General features: G+C 45.9%; 1 protein-coding gene across 2 annotated transcripts in view; it reads left to right on the plus strand.

Annotated features, from left to right (window-relative positions):
• The first annotated feature begins 3,083 nt into the window (after positions 1–3,083).
• CARHSP1 (calcium regulated heat stable protein 1) overlaps positions 3,084–20,150 on the plus strand; it is a 65,715-nt gene continuing 48,648 nt past the window's right edge. Inside the window, exon 1 of one of the 2 annotated variants that reach the window (XM_042864846.1) lies at positions 3,084–3,111. The gene's annotated coding sequence lies outside the window, so the exon portion shown is untranslated. The remainder of the gene's footprint in view (positions 3,112–20,150) is intronic. The other variant, XM_042864848.1, reaches the window with a different exon arrangement.

The raw sequence follows: 20,150 nt of genomic DNA on the forward strand, positions 1-20,150 counted from the left end.
GAAAATACCGCTAGGAAAGTAAATTTTGGATGCCTTTTAGTTTTTAAATGACAGCTTTAAACAAGTTTCAGTATTTGTGCTATTCCCACATCAATTTTGAGATGATACATTCAGACATTCCCTGTGTACTCTTTTCAATAACGGGGTTTTTTTAAATGTTTTTCTTGGAGCACATGTACCTTATTATTCAAATAGGGGAGCACACAGCTGTGAGGAGAAGAACGGAGGTTTTCTCAGGTGCGGTGTCTCGTTCAGTTGGAGTACAGTCTTCAGAAGTGCTGTGCTCTCCATTTCCTACTCAGATTTCAGATTCCAGAATTATCAGGATAAGGGTGAATGCATGAAATGACCAACGGTAACGTTAAGTGTTAAGCAATAAGAATGTAATTTCATGTTATACACGATCAGAGGAGCACAGCCTTAACGGCCCATGTGAGTCATTCCACATAGCTGTGGTTCCTGTCGGTTTGCGGTGCCTTTTATTCTTAAGGAGTCCAAAGCATTCTGTGAAATCAAAGCAAATCACACCAGTGAAATAGTTTGATTAGAGAGTGACAGTCAACAAACCCACCCTATGTACCAGAAGGCTTAGCACCGCCAGGACGAATGTGTGCTGCTGCCAGCTGTGCCCCAGCCATGGGGCAATCCATCCGGCCAGCTGCGCTGCCGAGTGCCATCCTACCTCAGCTGCTGCCCACACGGGGATCCAGCCTGCCATGCCAAGAGCCGGCCCCAGGACCTCCTCTCCCCTGTGGCCTTTGTGCTGGCTGCCATCAGCACGTAGGTCTGAGCTGCGCTGTGGTTTTGCTATTTAATATCCTTTGTGAGAAATCATACACTTTATTTCTTCTGTAGGACCTGTATATATTGTAAATAAAGTAGACTAGGGTAAACCCTGGATTTGTGTCTTGTTCGTTCATTATGAAAAAGCTTTTTGAAACGAAAGCAAATGGCCTGTTCAGAAGTCAGGATGGTTTTGAGTAAATGAAGATGAATTTTGCAAAATGCAGCTAAATTGTGTCAAGTGACATTCATGGTAAATGCTGAGTAGTTGTGTGAGTTTGTAGGTTTTTCACTCTTCCTGTTTTTTTCTTAGAGGAACTAAGCAAGTGTTTATGATTCCATTATTTGAATATTGAGGTGGGCGGTGTCGTTGTTCAGTGAGCAGCCTGGTGTTGTTTATTCCCTGCCTTTAAATGAACCTGGCCTATAGGAATAGCAAAAGGGGGCGGAATGTGTATGTGTGAAATGCCTAGACTCAGACTTCACATCTGTGCTGTGCTTGGTTTCTGTCCCAGGTGACTTTTAAGCTAGCAGGAGATGATGTGCCAACCAGCAGGCTGTAGCTGGAAAGCCTGCCTTGTTGCATACTTGCATAAACTTGTCTCCAAGTACTGGTGCAAAAATGCTCTGCTTGTACTGAATGTCTTCTGCACATCTCAAATGGTATACATTATTTCTTTTGCTGTGTGTTCAGTTTCTCAGTGCTATCCAGCATGGTGTGTATTGGCCACTATATAAAGGTGAAGCTTAACTGCTCACATCCAGATCTTAAACGGTGGGGAAAAAAAAAGAATACTTAAAAAATGTCTGAAGTGGTGCAAGAATGGTGCTGCTTGTTTGGCTGCTGGTGGATTTTATCATTGTGGTGTTATTTCTCATTAGATCAAAGTGATCTAATGGAATGGCCTGGGCAGGAATGGCTGCCCAGGGAGGTGGTGGAGTCGCCATCCCTGGCAGTGTTCAAGAGGCGCCTGGATGAGGAGCTGCGAGAGATGGTTTAGTAGCTTGTGGCACTGATAGGAATGGGAGGGTGGTTGGACTAGATGATCTTGCAGGTCGTTTCCAACCTTGTGATTCTGTGATTCTGTGTGATTTAAATGGACTGGGTCAGCTGAGGACAGAACTACTGGTGCTGGGCAGCTGCTCTGTACTGCATTCCCCTGCTCCTGGGTCGTCCTCACGCACTCTGGGGAGGTCAGCACAGAAGCCTCTGTATAGCAGCACCTCGCCAGCGAAGTCCCACACCCAAAGCCCTCCCAGTTTGCTCGCGGTTAAATAGTTTAGTGCTCACTCGTGGTTGGTTGGTTGTTTTTTCAGTTTGTGGTGCCTGCCAGGTCGAAACGTCGGCCTGCTGCTCTGGCACGGACGTGGGGACGCACGATAGTTCAGTCAGCCCAGAAAATAGTTTGCATCTGAAAATGAGGTCTCAAAGCAAAACCAAGAGAGCGTGCACAAACTAGTTTAGCTAAGGCCACCCTAGATGTGCTGCTATCTAAATAGGAGCTATTTGTAATACAACCAAGCTCCAGGCAATTAACTATCACTGCCCAGTGAGGAATACCGTTCGTGGCACTGATTTCTCCCGTATTCTTCAAACCTACACTTTCCATATCCCTACGTAGCTCTGCAGTGCCGCCATGTCGCCGGCACCAGTCCCGCAGTGGCACAGATCGAGCCCAGGTGCGCTGGGGCTGCTGGGCTGGGGACGGAGCGGCTGCGGGTGGCAGCAGAGCCGGTGAAGGTAGGAATGGTAGGAACGGGCAGCCCCGCTAGCACCTGTAGGTAGGCAAACTTTTGCTGTGTTTGTTTGTTTGTTGCTTTTAAGTCTGTTTTTCTCATCAGATTCGCAGACAAAACTGCACGGCTGTCAGTGAGCTGCGCTCTCCTCACAGCGCTCTCCGTGCAAATTCAATAGGGAGCAGGAGGCAGCGCGCTGCGTTCCGTTGTGTGGCGGGAGAAGCGCTGGGAGCGGGCGCAGCGCCGCCGAGCGACCCGAAAAGAAATGACCAGCAGCGGGCATTTCTTTTCAGTGACTGCGTTTCTTTAGGCGTTAAGGCTGTCAGCAAATACAGGCAGCAAGTGGGGATCTGGGGGCTTTTTTGTGATGGCCGTGGGTTTGTTTGTTTGTTTCCTTAGAGTAGTTAAATCCTCACTGGAATCGGATCCCAGCCGCAGGGCTGCGCCCTTCCTCACAGCTTCCTGCCCCGCCCGCCCTCTGAGGGCTGCTGGAGCCGGGCCCGCTGTGCCGCCAGGGGGCGCTGTGTGCAGGGCGGGGCTGGGGGCCGAGCCGTCAGCGCGCGGAGCCGGGCAGGGCGGGCTGCCCTTCAGGTTAGTAATGAGAGGAGAGGACCTCAGACGGGGAAATTCGGCTCTTTTAGCGCTGGAAGTTGGCGTTTGCGAGGATTGCAAAAGCAACAATTCGGGGGCTTGCCTTGCGAGCGGCTCAGCTCGGCCTCTTTCCACAGGTGTGCAGCGCGTGCTGCAGGGTCTCCCTACCCACCGTATGCTTATGGTGGCCTAAATTGCCCAGAGAACTAAAACAAACCGATCCGATAACATCAGGCGGCTCTTCTCGTTCTGCTGGTCTGCTGATGTGGGCAGGTGTCCCAGCACGCGGGGCGTCAGGGACACAGTGCAGACAGCAACGTTTGTCAGAATTGTTAACAAGAACAGGTTTATTTTCTTATCTCATATGTTACAGTAATGAGGGTTTCATAACTTATGTTTCATCAATAAATAATCAGCTTGCTCTGTACGCCCGCAGCCCTGTGGGGATGGCTCATGTTCGAGGCAGTGCTTCGTGCCGAGCTGTGCTGTGCTGGGCTGCAGTGCAGGAGCTGCGTCCGCCTGGGCTGGGGTTTGGGAGCAGTACAAGTGCTGAAGTACTCGCTAGCTGGTCGCTTTGTAACTCGGTGTTCTGTCCAGATTGAGCATTAACTGAGTGATGGTGTGCGGCAGGGCTTTTTAAAGTCGGTCCAGCCGTGCGGTGGCAAACTGCGGGTGGAATTGCTGGTGAGGGAGCCGCAGAACCAAAGCCTGCTCTGGTGTTTCCTGTCAGTAGTTCTACACGTGAAATCTTACGCCATTAGGAAACAAACTGGACGTCATCTGGTTGTGCTAACTGTCCCTATAGCCTTTTGTATCTGTAAATGTGAAATTGGCAGTATGGGCAGTAATGGTCTGCGTCCTTGAAGATCCTCACAAAGAAAGGTACAAAGCAGCATCCAAAGCAGCACCTGTAGACAAAGAGGAGATGGGCGTGCATGGAATGAGTTACTAACTTTTCTTCCTGTTGGCTTCATCTATTTTTATTCCATCTGCCATATCACTTCATGAATCCACTTCTTTTCTAGGTTCTTTAATATTTAAATTTTCTTCCCAAGGATTTATCTTTATTACTAATGTCCTGCCTGTTAGTCTTATTATTTCTTTATTTGGGGGTTGGACTCAATGATCTCTGGAGGTCCCTTCCATCCCCTACAATTCTGTGATTCTGAACCTGATTCTAAATTATTGTAAGGACGTAGACTCTGTTGTACTCATTTTTACTTGTTTTACAAAGAGTAGTAACATACGTGGTTAAATCTCTGGTAGCCATGATGACAGACTGACTTCTTAGGAAGTAGGGAAGAAGGGCAGCTGTCTACATAAGCATTAACTAGACCTTAAATTGTATTGGACCTACATTTGTATCCTCCTGCTGCAGTGTAAACAGAAAAGCTTACCCAACCATGCATAGACTGCTGCACAGGAGGTAGGACAGTTTGCCCAACCTGTAGGTGACCTGTGTGGTGATGTGCTGGCGGCAGGAAGGACATATTGTGGGCGTTGGTCTGCTTGAGAAGATTCCTGCTACGATGATCGGAGGCTGAGACACCAGGTAGACTGAGTTGAAGAGGAAAAAAGAAGCAGCAAGAGCAAAAAGATGGGAAACCTTTTACAAGCCATCAATTCTTAATTGTATAATGAAGGTTCCTAAAATGGCCGATCCAGAGCTGCCTGTGTTACTGTTACTGACTAAACACATTCAGGATAGCTGCTCACAAGGACCTACACTGGGTGCTGCCAGTGGGGAACTCTCCACAGTCAGGCAGTCTCCGCTGCCCAGTGGTGACACTGAGAGTTTGTCTTCTGATGTAAAATACTGTAAAAATGCATGTTCACCATGAAAGGGAGATCTGAAGGATACAGAGGGGCTTTCTGGATCTCTGCTTACTAAAAGAGATGCAAAGAAGTAGTTACTCAGTTACACAAATGTTAACAGTCGCATGTCCCCAGTTGGGAAAATCTCTAACTTCTCCCATGTTGTTTCTAGCCTGGATTTGACTTTCCTGTCTCATCGAGAGGTGTGCATGCGTTGTAGCTATGTGAAGGTGTCCTTTTCCCAAGAAGATTTCCAGTGAAAAATACCATCTTTTACAATAAAAAATACCACCCTAGAACAAATGTAGGGTATATTCAAACTAGTATCTGCTTTCTTTCAACCTGGTATCTGAGTTTGTCTCCTGAATTTGGGGAATTCTGAATTCAGAAAACAGCTGCATCTCCTTCTCTCCTGTAAGAGATGATACCTGACTTTCTTTGAAGCCTTTTCTGAATATCTCCTTTGAGCTTGTCCACTTACATAAAAGTGAATAGAACAGGAATGATGAAATAAACTGGACTTAAAATCATTTGTTCTGAAAGCCCTCGCTGCATGAAGGGGTGCTTCTGCAGCCTGGCTACTGCTAGAAAATGGGACTGAGTCTGTCGTCTTAGTTTGTTTTTAACATTCCTAGGGAAGCTTTCCATCTTCCTGGACTGTGTTTAGGTAAAAAAAAACAAAAAACTATGTTTGTTGACTTTAAAACCAACTGCGTTCTGCTTTTGTTAGCAGTAGAATTATGAACGTTGTCAGAAATACCTGGCACTTACCGGGCTGCTCAACAGTGGCTGTTTCTCGGTAGGAGTAAGGAGGGGGAGCAGGATATTCATAGCCTCCTAAGGGAAGAAGGACAGTGAGACATAACAGAGTGGTCAGCTCACCTCCCAGAAGGTTGAGCTGGGGCTGGGGCGGGCTGCTGCCTGGTGTGACCTTCTGATGTACAGCACAGGGAACAGGCACTATTGGTTTGATTCGTGGGTTTTTAAAGCCAGAATAGCCTGCAGTGAAAAGCTGCTCTCAATTTCTTAGCAACATCAATCAAGAAATCAAATTATTTTGTCAACACATAACTGCATCTGTTCTGGTATGACACTGAAATGGTGTTTGATCTTATTTTAAAGGCTCTATTGACTAAAGATCTGTAGTACCTCTAACTGTGTTCTTCCAGTGATTACCACCTTTACTAATAATGTTTGGAACTTTTTTTTCTAGTTTTTCTAGATTTTTTTTTTTCTCCCCAGCTTCAAGCCAAGGAATTTTAATCTTACCCTCTGGTCTACAGAAAGAGAAGAATTATTTTTTCTTTCTGTTGTGGGTAAGAGAGTTGGGACTGGTGACTAAGTCACCTCAAGCATTTTCAACCTCATTCCCCAACCTCATGCGAGTTCTTCTGAGAGCTTAGAGTGAGGCCAGAGAGGGCTTTGTGAAGAAAAATGTGTGGAGAGAGCTGATCAGGGTAAAGCACTCTGCAACACGTCAAGTTTAGCAGCCCTGTACTGCACCTTCTGACCTCCATACTGGTTTCTTCTCCAGCCCTGCCTGGTGAATGGCAGTTTCCTCAATAGCAGGAAGGCTGACATCAGTGCGTCTTTCAGTGAGCATGAGCTCCAGCAAGCAGAATACAAAGGAGCATTGTGAGATGCTTGCGTAGGTGTGGGAGCAATGTCTGGCGTCAAAGCAAAAGCCAGCCCTGCCACACAGCAGTTACTGAGCAGAGCTGCCAAGCCTTCTGCTGTGCCAGCCCCCATGGGATGACGTGGGGAAGGGCTGCTTGTGCCCGTGGAACCCAGGTGCTACACTGACTCAGCTAGGGAGTGAGGGCAGCTCTGGGCAGGAGTGCAAGAGAAAGGGCCAGTCCTCTGGAAGAGCAGATGGCAGGCTAAGCAGCACATGGCCAGACCATTACAAAGTCTGCTGTCTGAACAATTGCTTGTTAGAAATATGAAGTCACTGTAGAGACAACTGCAGTTCCAGTTAAGTGTTGTTGTTGGTAGAATGAATAATTGCACTTCTTTTTTTTTAATTTCCCATTTCAAGTGGTCTCCACACTAGCAGATCATACCGGCTTGCCCACCCCAACCCTGGCTTTTATACACTGGCACAGGCACATTTTGAGCCCCTCATGTTGTGGCCAAGTTGGGCCCTTTATGAGCTGCCTGGGTTAGAAAATGACCATTGATGTTTGCCACAGAGCCAGCCAGAAGCTTGCTCTTTCCATCCATGCCCAGCAAAGGCTGCTTACCCCCTTGGCTGCAGTACTCAGGAGCAGAGGGCTCTTGGCATGCTTCGTACATAACCATGGGGATTTCCACACGTCCCTTCTCACTAGCCATCTCTGCAGTTCACCTGCCAAAAGTAGCACAAAACAACTTCTACAGTCAGTGACTCTCACTCCCCTCTACTTCCCAATGCCTCCTTCTAGTTCTTACTCTCAGATTTCACTTTGAGGAAAATGAGCAGTTCTCTTATTCTGGCTGTTTTAGAGACTGCAGTACAGTCAGTTACTGTTCCAGGTGAGGAAGATGAGGACAAGCAGAAAATAGAATTTTACTTTATTTCTTTGTGTTGGAAAGCTGACAGCATTCACACAGAAAGTATACGATTTGAAGCACTCAGATTTGTGTCTGCAAGTGTTACCTTTACAGAAAAGGTAGTGTGATTTTTTTTCTGGAATTGTCAAAATAATCAAGAGAGGGAAGATTGCACTTCCGAGCACCTGCAAAAACCCTTCGTGTGTCATTAAATCAGAGCATGCAACTGTGCAACCTGTGGCAATTTGGATCTTTCAGCAGGTTATTGTGCAACCTCATCATCATCATTGCCATGACCAGTCTTGTACTGTGAAACTATTGTCTCATCACTGGCATGACAGGAGTCTGTTGGTCAATATCATTGTTAACTATGACTGTGCTACCCGAGGCTCTGAGCAGGACCAGGCCACAAAGGACGTGTGTGTTGCAGGTGTTAGCAGGCACTTCTTCACAGTCCAGGAGAGTGGGAGGTAGAGGATGCAGCTGGAGATACGTGTTGTATTACTGTGAATAGAATGGCGTTAATTACTCTTAGCTATCCTTTGATCCACTATTAACTGGCTGATTAATGATTTGATAGACTAATGTTAACAGTAGGAATTGCTTTGCAGAAGAAAGTTACGGCTTTACGTGCAGGTCAGCAAAGAAGGGTGATGTAGGGAAGGAAAGGAACCAAAGATAGAATCATGGTTTGGGTATTCAAAAGGACCTTAAAGCCCACTGGGACCACCCCCTGCCGTGGGCAGGGACATCAGATTGCCCACAGCCCTGTGCCACATGAGCTCAAACACTTCCAGCACCGGGGCATCCACAACTCTGAGCAGCCTGTTCAGTGCTTCACCATCTTCATCATTCTCTTAGTTTAAAGCTATTTCCCCTTCTTATCCAAAGCTGGTTGAATGTCCCTCTGTCTTATAGCTACCCTTTAATATTGAAATACCACAAGGAGATCTGTCCAAAGCCACCTCCAGATTAAACAAGCCCAGCTCCCTCAGCCTGTTTCCCAGGAGAGGTGCTCCAGCCCTGGGAGCACTTTCATGGTCTCCTCTTGAACCTGGCAGGTCCCTATCCCTCTTGTGTTGGGTCTCCCAAGCTGAACACTGCTGCAGATGGGGTCTCACAAGGGCAGAGGGGGAGAATCCCCTTCCAATGAGGAAGGATTGAGGATTCGGTTGCCTGTGAGGAGCAACTGAATGAGGCTGGTGAGGCTTAGGGTAACTCCACATAGCATCTTGCAGCACAACTATGTGTCTTCTGTTGCTGTGATGCAGTAGTGAGGGATTATATTGTTAAGAGACAGTTGGATAAGCAAGTAGAGTCTGCAAAACATAATGCTCAGCAAATCAGCATCATCTGCCTGAGTATGTGAGGTCAAACTAGAGGAGTATGGAGACTTCTGAACAAGGCAAGATGATCTCAGCAGGTCTGTTTTCAGGTTGTGTTGGAGAGCCATGATTATGGGGGAGCGTAGGGAGGGGTGGGAGAGGAAGTCAGTAGTGGTGAGATAAAGCAGCAGTCCTAGGGAGGAAGGAAGAAGGAATTTAAAAGAATTTCACAGGTCTGGATGAGTGGGACATGGTGTGGAAAATGGTAGCAGAATGAATAGTAAAGTTAGTAAGTGGGGTGGAGAAAAAGTCAGAAATAAAGCATAGGCCTTGTTAAGGGTGACAAAGTTGGAGAAAATGGCTAAGATATGGATTATTCAGGCAGAATGGGGAAAAGTGTATTTCAGTGTGCTCAGTGTAAAGAAGGTAAAAGACTAAAATGTTGGATGTATTAATAGGGCATTGGTGAAGCTTTGAGGATCCTACTGAGAAGAAAAGAGAAAAGCTGAGAATCGGGACGTCCTGGGTAAGGTGACACAATGAGAGCCAAGGAAGGTTAATGAACTGTAGAGAAGAATATCTCAATAGTAACTGTGATAATGGACAAATGGGTGTTAGCCAGTATTGACCATGGGCTGTTTCTTTGAGACGAGCATCGGTGGCCAAATGTATAAGGAATGTCTTCAAGTTTTTTGGCTTATTGCTTGATACTTAAATAGCATATGCTAAATACTGGATGTGTCATTTCTGGTGACATTTCTGCTGAATTAATATCACTCATTGTAAAACAGGAAAAAGAAGAAGGGGATTTTCAATTTCATCCAGTGATTGTAAGCCTAGGCAAAATGAAGGAATAATAATAGTGGTTAACATAGCGAGAGCATTGCAAGTTAACAGCTGAATGCAAGCAAACACTGACTAATCCTTGCTCCACCCAGTGAGGTGGTAATGTAATAGCACCAGGTAAATGTACAGGGCAGAGGTGCAGAAGAAAAGCCAGTGACTTCAGTGAATCAGTGGCAGAGCCAGGAATGGTGTGGGAGTCCTCGTTTGTGTTGGCTCTGCTCGAGCCATGAGCACTGAAGCTGTGGGCCGTAGGCTGCTGCTAAGGTGCCCTGGATTTGGGTTGCTTTCAGCCTTTTAGTTGCTGTTCTAACAGTGCTGCATGTTGGGATTGAGCAGCTGCCCCAGAGGAGGTGAGCCAGATTTGATCCTTGCAGGTCCCTTCCAGCTTGAGGCGTTCTGTGAGCCCCAGCTGCTGCAGGAGCTGCTTCAGCTCTCCTGCCTGGGAGGCACAGGGCTTGGGTAGCCTCTGGACCTGAGTGCTGTGAGTATGGAGTTCCAGGAAGAGCATTCCTTGGAGGGTTTTCCACAGCTCAGTGGGCCCTTTTGTTTAGGATGTGATCTCAGCTCAGTTGCTGCTGTGCCTGTGATGTCTGAGAGCACACTGGGACTGTGAACATCCACATCTGGTGTTATAGCTGTGGGTTAGAGCTAGAACCTTTATCAGAGGTGATAATCTGCTGGAGATGTGGGAGAGAATGGACAGTATTAGGAGCACTGAGGGAGAAAACAGCAAGAACTGTCAGGCAGTGACTCCTGAGGAGTGGGAAGTGTCCTATAAGCTCCCTTCCAGAAACAAGCAGTGTGCAGTTGGCCCACACTAGATGCCAAAGGATGTGATGTGAGTTGTCCTGTCTGCAGCCACAGTGAGCAAAGAAAGCTCTCCACCAGGGCAGAGCAGAGTGCTGTGCACTCCTGGCATGGGTGCTGGGTTTATCTAGAGCTCTCAAGGTCAGCTCAAGCAATTACAAACTACTTGACTTGCAGGCAGGAACACACAGTCACAGGGATGCAGAAACAAGACTGCTTTCTTTCTTGTCTCAGTTTCTTTAGCACATGGATAGAATCAGTTTGCACTGCAAAATAAAGCTTGCTTTAAATTCAGTGCATTTTAAAATGATAAAATAGAGAATGCAAATCACACCTTGAGGCGTGGGCACAAAGACCCAGTTCAGAGAATGGGAGTTGTAAGGTCTTTATGTTTTAGGAGGGACATATCCTAGAGGAGGATAGGCAACAGCAGTTTCCATCGCCCTCCTCTGGGTTCGCTCTGGCCCTCAGCTCTGGTGTGCAGTGACATTCATTGAGCCAAGCAAAGCTGCCGAACTGCAGAATTCCAGGGCAGGGCTCTGCTCTCCAGCACTCACCCACACCTCTGCATGTTCCTCCCAAACGTCCCCAATGTCTAAATAGTGCCTAGTGCGTGTCCAGGTGCCATTGGTGCTGTATGGAGGGGAAATGAAGGCACACGGGGGACAATCTTTTCAGGAATCCAAAGAGATTCACCACTCAGCTTTATGTGTATGGTCAAAATAGTCGTAAGGAGAGCAGAGACTTTCCTCTCTACATGATTTGTCAGCTGTTGCATGTTTGAATGATGGGCAGACAGACAGACAGTCCTGTGTATGCAAGTCAGTCATTTTTTCATCTTTCTAAAGTGTTTTTTGCAGTTTGATTTCAATTTTGAGAGGAATATGCTTTTCCTTCAGGTACCTCTTCTAAGGTGATATTGTGGCAGTTGAAATGGAAGCATTTGTGAGACTGGAGAGCCTGTTTCAGTCTGGGTGCAGCTTAGCAGAGCATAAACTGGGAGGTACTGAAGACTGATTCAGAAATATCATTGCGTGAGCGCTGTATGTGTTTGCTTTGTAAGTATGAGCAGTGCTGATGATGTATTTACAGTTTGATTTGAGGAGCTGTAGTTTGCTGCAGTACGAATTCCTCTCTGTTGAGATTCAAAATTCTCGTGTGAGAGGAGGCAGCTGGGATTTGGCAGGTGTGCATGTATTGGAGCCCACGTAGCTCTTCCTGTGCCTCCTTTCTGTTGAGTTCAGTGGATTGGCCTGATTAAAACGTGATGTGGCACTTCTGTGAAAACTGAACAGGATTTTCTAATCCCTTTTGTATTTAAGGGAGGCTTTTTTAGCAAGAAGGTTCATTGCTAATCTCATGCTGCAGGCTCCAAATGAGGTTTCCAAAATGCTTCCAGGAGCAATTAGTGACGCTGGCCGGCCTCTATTCCAGCTGACGTGGTGCTGCACTCAGGAGCTGGTTGTGGATGTAACAGCACAGAATGCCTGGTGCTGCTCTGGGGGCGATGGAGAAAGTGTAGGGAAGAGCTGGATATTGTAAGAGAGGAACTAACGTTGCAGAGAGCTGTCCCTGTGCCCTGTCTGTACCACGCTGGCATTAAGCGCTTGGTTCAGTACGTCATCTGGCAGGAGCCTATCATCTTCGGCCATCACATCGTGTACCAGGATGGCATCCAGAATATTAGGCAGGACAGGAAGCAGTGGGTGCATGAGGAACACGTTGAATGTCTCTTCCAGCTCCAGCTTATGTCAGAATGTGATTTGACATTGACTTCAGTAACAGCCAGTTCAGGGCCAGAACAACACGGGATGCAAAATTTGGAAGGAAGCATTCTGTGATTCAGGTATTTGGAGGCCATGTAATTCATTCAGAAGTTTTGTGTTTTGGAATATTAAAATGCTTCAGAAATTGATCTGCAGATTTCAGGGATGTTTGGAGGTGTAGAAGTGATATGATGGCTTTTAGGATAGTAGCTGAGAGATCAGTCTGTAATGATCATTACAGTGTAATGTGCTCTTGCTGTCCTGCCATCGCTAGTTCAATGTGTTTTGTGGGCATTCAGCCCTTCCAGCTGCTTTTATGAAACAATTTTGATTTCTACTATTGTAAGGAGTGACCATAAAATACCTTTGCTGGCGTACAATTGCATCTGTGGCTTGGATAACATTGAGTGCATCTGTTTTATTTTACCGAAGCAGTTGTTTCTCATTTTTAGTCAGCAATAAAATGCTGAATTTCTCAGTGGAGAGATCTTCTCTCATTAGCCCTAAGTTTGTTGCTGATGGTAACATTTGCAATGTGCTGAGACTTGTCAGCTATTCAGGAAGGAATAGCACAGATAAACAAAGAGCTGTGGTGCAGCATCCAGGTATATGTTTATTCGTGTTTTTAAAATAGAAACTCAAGACAGGACAGCAGGCAGCAAATTAAAAGTTGGACCTTAAGAGGTATTCAGCGTGCCTGAAGTAGGCATCCTGCCAGTGAACTCAACAAATGATGCAGGCACTGTGGTACCCTGCTGCCATCTCCAAGTTCTTCAGGCTCCCAGTTTTTAAGCGTGTATCAGGCTACCTGCTTCCTTTTTCAAATGGAGAGGATGTAGCTCTGGGGGATTCTGATCTGTGGTTCTTGTTGTGAACTCCCTGCTTGGTTCCACTGGTCTGTCTGTTGGCTGCACTGACTCTCCAGCCGATGTGGGAGGTCACTGCTTCCAAGGGTCGGTGCAAGAAGCTGGTTGTTCACCTGTTGAAGTCATCAGGATGATTTTGCCATTGGCCCGGAGAGCTGGGCAGGACCCTCCCCTCATGTGTACAAGGTGGTACTGATGTGTAATTAACCCAAAGCACTGCGGCCTAAATGGCAGTTGAGAGCACAGTGAGAACAACCACTTTTGCTCACAGAATCAAGAAGAAGCATTTACTGAAGAGTGAAATGCTAGTGAGCTGAGCTCTCTTCATAAAGATCTCTTTGCTTTCTCCAATTTGGAGCAAATGTGTTCTCATTCATGATATTGTAAAGGGTGACAAAAATGCAAAGATATTTGGAATGTTTACTATTATTACTATTTTTTAAATCCAGCACAAGCCAGGGTGTGTGTTTGCTGCCGTGTGCAGATGGAGGGCTGGTTCCCTGCTGCTGGCCCTGAGCAGGCAGTTGCACACTTGGGTGTGCAAACAGCAGCCTGGCCTGGCCTACGTGGCCCCACATGGCTGCTGGCTGGGCAGGAATTCTGTGCGTTTTCCAGTCCTATCCCAGTCATACTTTGTTGGGTTATTCCTTCATCAGGAGAGTTCTACTCTATTTCAGTACATCTTCTGCTCCCGCTGCTCACAGCACTATGCAAGCTTGTCATGTCCTCACTTCTGGACAGTGAATTGTTATTAATTCTGGACAGAAGTGACCAGATGAGCTCAGTCCTCAGCCTGTAGAATAGTATGAATATCTTCTTATATTTAGGGGAAATGCTGTCTTTAATAGAATCGAAAGTACTTTGTCCTCCTCCACAACCACATCATGCCAATGACTTGCATTTATGCTGTGTTTCTTTGTCCTCCGATGTCACTCTGCACTGAGGAGCTCCCAGTTGTAGCTGCATTTCCTGATAGTACTCCCTAAACGTACTGCTTTGGAGCAGTGCAGGTAGGTAGGAAATCTGTCACAGCAGTTCTCTAGGTTTTCTCACTGTGCAGCAGGCTTTCTGCTTCCCGACATTCATGTCTTCATTCGTACATTTTTTTGCCACTCCCACATTTCTGTCAAAACTACTAATTAAAATACTAAATAAGCTCTGTCACTGAATTCTGTGTGAACCTTTGATGTAAACCAGATATATCCCTTAATACCTGCTCCTTAATTTGCTGTTTGAAGCACAATGCCTTGCCTTCGCAGGCCAGCTTCGTTCACATTTAAAGGGCCTCTGTTCTGAAGGACAAGGAGAATCGGGCCACAGCATTGCATTAAAACTTCTCCCTCCCTAATTACTGTTTCAAAAATAGAGTGCTAACCACGAAAAGGAAGTACTGGCCGGTGGTTCATGCATTAACCTGGGCTGAGGGGAAATAAGGGATCAGATCCTGTTCTACAACAGTGACGACGAGCAAATTAATTACTCTTTGTTTTGTATACAGGGACACTGTATCAAGAAGGCACTGTGACCATTCTGCAGTGACATGGTCCAAATTTGGCTGTGGCTGGTCTTAAAATTTGAGCAAGCAACAGAGTATAGAGTATATGCCAAGTTGAGATTCCTCCTTTGTCCTCCACTGACACCATTTTCTCTTTCACATTTCCTTCTAGATGTCTGAGCTGAGGACAGCCTTACACAATTGCTTTCAGCACTTCATCGTTGCCTTAACATTTGATCCTATTGCATCTTCTCATTAGGTTCTCTTAGGGATTTACATTCTCTTACTGGCAGCACTAAAGCACAGGTAGCTAGCATTTCGTTTATAACCGTATAAAAATAATGTCCGTGGCTTGTCCTTCAACTGCAAACTGATAGGACAGCATGAATAATGTCACCTAGCATCTGGACCTGGTCTGACAACTCTTACAAAGTTATTATGGATAACATTAATCTAAGGAAAGCAGGTGTGTGCCCTGTGCTGTGTGTGACAGAAGCCCTTTCTGATGGCGCATCGGTTTGACTTTCTGTTCTTATTATTGTTCTCATCTTTACCTTATCAGATTGTTTTCTTGTTTTCCATCTTTGGACTGTTCTAGGAAATAAGCAAAGTACCTTAAGAACAATCTTTGTCTCCAGATTTCCAAAGCTTGGAATCCAAAGCCTGACAATTCAATCACAGCGTTAACATTTACAGCCAAGAACCACAGCTGTCACACTCCCTGAGCTCCCTGTCCACCTCAGTCCTTGACATGTCCCTTTCTGTATTCCATAAGGAGTAGTATTGATTCAGAGTAATTAGAAAGCTCTTACCTTTAGGTAAATCTGGCAAATTCTGGGAGCAGAAGTGCTTTAAAAGTTGATCAGTTCATCCACGTCTTTCCAATGCAGCTGTGTCTAGGAAAGGAAGCAGCACACACGACTGGTGACATGACTTTGCCAACGTGCCTCAGTAATGTATCTGGCTGAAGAAGACAGAGAGTCAGGTTAGTAGCTGGTGTATAATTATCACAGCCTACAGCTCACACCTGCTGTGCCACAGAAGGAATGTGGTGTGACAGGCTCGCGCTGGAGTATTTCCAAGATAGTTTTCTAATATCACATAAATTTTACTTCATGCTATCCTGAAACCTAGATGCAGACAACTAGAAGAAGCTTGGGAATGACTTGGGGGTGATGGAGGAAGTGTGTAATCTAACCCATCACACTTATATACCTAACCATCACAGGGACTTATAAAGCCATAGGTGCTGATGAGTCTGGGACATTCTGTTCTTGATGTCGGAGATTATTTTCAGAAAAGACTAAAGAGGTCTTGATGCTTAGATCAACAAATGTATCTGTGCAGGGTAATAGGCTTCGATGCTGCAGCTATGGTCTTGGTGGCCAGGTTTGTGGCTGAACTTGACTTTTGTGAAAGCAGTGCTTTATCTCAGTGGTGGAGTGACCCTGGCTGGCCACCAGACCCCCACCCAGCTGCCTTCTTCTGAACAGGTCAGTGGGAAGAAGAAAGATGGAAATACTTGTGGGCTGAGGTAAAGACAGGGAGATTGCTTGCTGATTATTGTCATAAACAAAACAGACTGGACCAGCAGAAAATTAATTTATTTCATTTATTTATTAATTAATTGCCAATTGAAATAGATTTGGATGGTGAGATTAGCTGAAGCTAAAAACATTCCCTTGCCCCCTTCTTCTCCACAGATTCCATCTCACACCTTCAATCCCAGCTCTTCTATCTCTCAAGCAGCACTGGGCAGCAGGGGATGGCAGCTTGTGGGCAGCCCATAACAGTTGTACTTATCCCGAATTTCAGCTTCTTCAATGTCCTTTCACCAGCTATTCTATATACAGGTATCCACTACAGCTATAGCTTTTGACATTTAACCTCATGTATGTCTTCCCATTAAATACAAACATCTCCATTTTTACAATTTTTAGTCATCCACATGGAAGTGATCTTTCTTCTTCAATGACACTGACCAGTGAACCTGAGAAATAAAACCTTCCTAAAGAAGATGTAAAAATAATACATCTCCTCCAAGCATTTCCATTTCAGTAAAGCAGCATTTTAATGTCTGCATTCAAATGAAATTGTGCAATAGTACTATTACCAATCTGTTATTCCTTTTACATGAAGAGAAAGAAGGAGTGAATAACGTGCTTGACATCACACAGGAAACTTTTGAAAGAGCAAAGACTTGAAATGCAAATATAATAGGATTAGCCAAGGTTAATATCTACCATCCCTCCACCTTTTTAATTTAGCCTAGAGACAAAGCTCATCAGGGAGTCTGCTATTGTTCGGGTGGTGGTTAAATGTGGATCATAGCTCAGGGGTAGTGCTGACAGTGCTGAGACTTCATTCTTGACAGCAGGAGCAAGATGCTGCACCTAGTCATTCGGGTCCAGCTAAGAGAGGCAGGTGATGTGTTTCCACATTAACATCAGCCATTAACAGCAAATCATCCATTACCAACAAAAATCTCAGTTTCCAGGACTTTCTGAGACCCAGTGAGGCAAAGAGCATGAAAACCTGGAGTGCTCAGCACTTCACTCTGTTCTTCCTTCGCCTGTTGCCAGTTTCTCAGCTGTACGAGTTTTGCCAATCGTTATGCATTCCTGATTGTTAGAGGTCAGGGGTTTCCTGCCCTGCTGCAGCCCTTTCTTTGGGGAGGTATTGTCCAGAGGTCAAGCAGACAGCCTAATTTGAAGTGGCAGTGCTAATCCCCAGGGAAAAGTGGGTGTGTTGTGCTCTGGCTGCTGGGAGTGCTGCAGGTAGGCTCCTGTTGAGGAGAAGCCGTTGCATTAAGCAGTCCTGTAGTGCACTTGGATGGAAGAATTACTGAGAAGTTCATACCTGGGAAGCCATAGCTGCTTTATTTCCACTCAGAACATCACTCGCTAAGGCTGCAGACACTCGGGTGTCCACACGTCTGTGCACCACCCGCCGTCCTGTATTTCTCACCAGAGCTGCTGATCACTGCCAAGTGAGTCTCATCCCTACACGTCAGGTAGGATCTGAGAACACTGATGTATTTCTTCCCCTACTGCAGGGGGGCAGGACGTGGGCTCTTAGCTGGGGTTGACCCGGCACAGACTCTCCCTCTGCATGTTTCTGTGCTTTCTGTGCCATGCAGATGCAGTCATTAACAGCTCACTGCTACTGTGAGATATAGACACTGGTATAAAGTTTTCAGTCACCAGAGTCTTCAAACTTTTCAGCTACAGATCCATCTGTGAACAGATCAATTACCCTCTGCTGGCACACCAGGGATGTTTGTAAGTTTTGCTTGGAAGCACCTTTTTTTTTTCACTCATAACGTGCTTTGCACTGGCGAAAATCAAGAACGAAGGAATAATGTTCATCAGCAAGTAATGAAATGAATGAAAATAGGTAGGGTAATGAGCCTTCAGAAATTTTACCTGGCTTATGAATCCAGGACTCTAAGAATAACACAGAGTGTTACAGAATATAGAGTATATATTGCCAAATACATCTGCAAGTGTTTATATATGTACAGGTGGGTGTCCTGCTGGCTCTAGGCAAGCATCTAATGTGCACCTGACTTTTTAGGGGTCCCATAAAAGAGTTCACCTGTCTGTATAGAGAGAGCTGGATTAGGCTGGCAGTGACTGCGTGTTCACACTGCAACATACCATTCATTACGGAGGTGTTCTAGGATCTAGTGAAAACACTGTGTGGAGAAAGATACAGATTACGATCTGAACCTCAGCAATAGGTTTGGGTGTGCAAGAGTGTATGGAATAAAAAGCCATGCATACCAAAAGTTGCATATGTTACTCTTGGTTTTAATAACATGTGAGATGAGAGGGGAGGAATGGCTACCAGGATGCGTGCTGCAGGGGCTGTCTGTGCAGGGATGCCTGCTTCCCCTTCCTGCTCCTGCCCAGGTCTGTGGGGAGTCAGGGAGACACTCAGCACAGACTGGTTTTTTTTTGGCTCATGCAGACTTTTGATCAAGTAGGCAAAGGCTTGGTGTTAGGATGGACTTGGTGTTAGGATGGGCTTGGTGTTGGGATGGACTTGGTTTTAGGATGGCCGTAGTTGGTTATCAAATTCAAACTTGTGTGGCAGGATATTGGGAAACTATGTGTTTCAAATAAAATACTTTTTCCCTGAAAAAGTATTGTGTGTTCTGGAGGGCACAGGCTTTAGATTCAGCTATAGTTCCACTCTTGTTGTTTGCATATACAAATGTTAGCTTAGTAATTACGTACATTCTTGATGTTTGTTGTGAAAATGGTAATCACAGCCCTGAAATCCTTCACTCCTTGCTTCTCAGTGACTGCGCACTGCAGTCAGAGACACCACCTCTGAGAAGGCTGTGTGGAGAAGGGGCTCATTTCTCTGGGGAGGGGTGTCTCTCCTTGCCCCTTTTTCACCCCTGAAGACTAGAGGGGGAAAAAAGTGATGAAACCACAAGCACTTCCGAAAATGCTCACACACAAGAAATTCTTACTGCGGTGTAGGATGGCTTAAGTGCTGAAATATTTAGGACAACTTTAATGCTTAACGTGCTGTCGGGCTGATGCTTATGAAAGAACCTGATGTTGTTTAAGCTCCTAGGGCTGTTTCCAGGTATATAGGAACCGGGCATTCACTCTACAGATGGATCTGTTTCTCCTCTTCCAAGTGGCTCTTGGCTTCCATGTGTTCTCGCATTTCCCACCTTTACTGCAGGTGGGATGGGAGGACAGAAAGATGCCTTTTTCTTCCTGCCATGCCTGCCTCCCTCACTGCTGTGGGCACCCACTGACCTCCCGATGGTTCTTCAGTCTGTGGGGGAAGTGAACGATATTGAAACTTTGTTTACCTGCACGTTGTTGGATTTCTTTTGCAATCTTAATTGCACTGTTTATTCTAAGAGTGTAATACTTAGCAAAGAGAAAGATTGTATCAGTTCCCTAAGTATGTCAATCCCCTGAATATCCTGTGTACTATCAGGGGAAAACGAGGATATAATAATCATTATAAGTGAGTCCATCAGAGCAGATTGCTTTCTCTATCATCACAAAAGATTGTTCCATGTTGTTGTGTGTAGGAGCTACACTGACGTTTATTTGGATTTCTCCCCCACCCTCATTTTTGCTTGCAGTCTTTCATGTGATGGGACAATCAATTGTTTTTAATGTGTGCAGTTGATTACCCTAGATCTGACTGTAGAGTTGTTAACATGCAGTTAAGATCAGAGGGATCACTGTACGCCATACAGGCTGTAAAGCCTCACCCAGGTGTTCCTGCAGAGCTGCTGGTGGAGCAAAGCACTTCTGGTACTGAGCCCTACGCAGGCGTGTAAGGCATCACCACGGGGAAGCTGCCCCAGTGAAAGATCTAGCCCAGGGCTGAGAGAATCCCAGGGACACACAGGATAGAGCACACATCAGCTGCACTGAGCCTCTGCTGGGATGGAGCAGCTGTGCTGTTTTGTCCAGGCCTTGCTCAGGTCATGCATGAGAGGAGAGTGAGACACAGTGGCATTTTCTATATCTGCTGACTTTAGAAGGGCCTCAATGAGCTGCACAGCAGTGGTCCTAGCCTTGCAGGTGGATGAAATTGTGAGATG

Source organism: Lagopus leucura, unplaced genomic scaffold (assembly GCF_019238085.1).
Source record: "Lagopus leucura isolate 7727_CA_CO unplaced genomic scaffold, USGS_WTPT01 Super-Scaffold_760, whole genome shotgun sequence".
Taxonomy (NCBI): domain Eukaryota; kingdom Metazoa; phylum Chordata; class Aves; order Galliformes; family Phasianidae; genus Lagopus; species Lagopus leucura.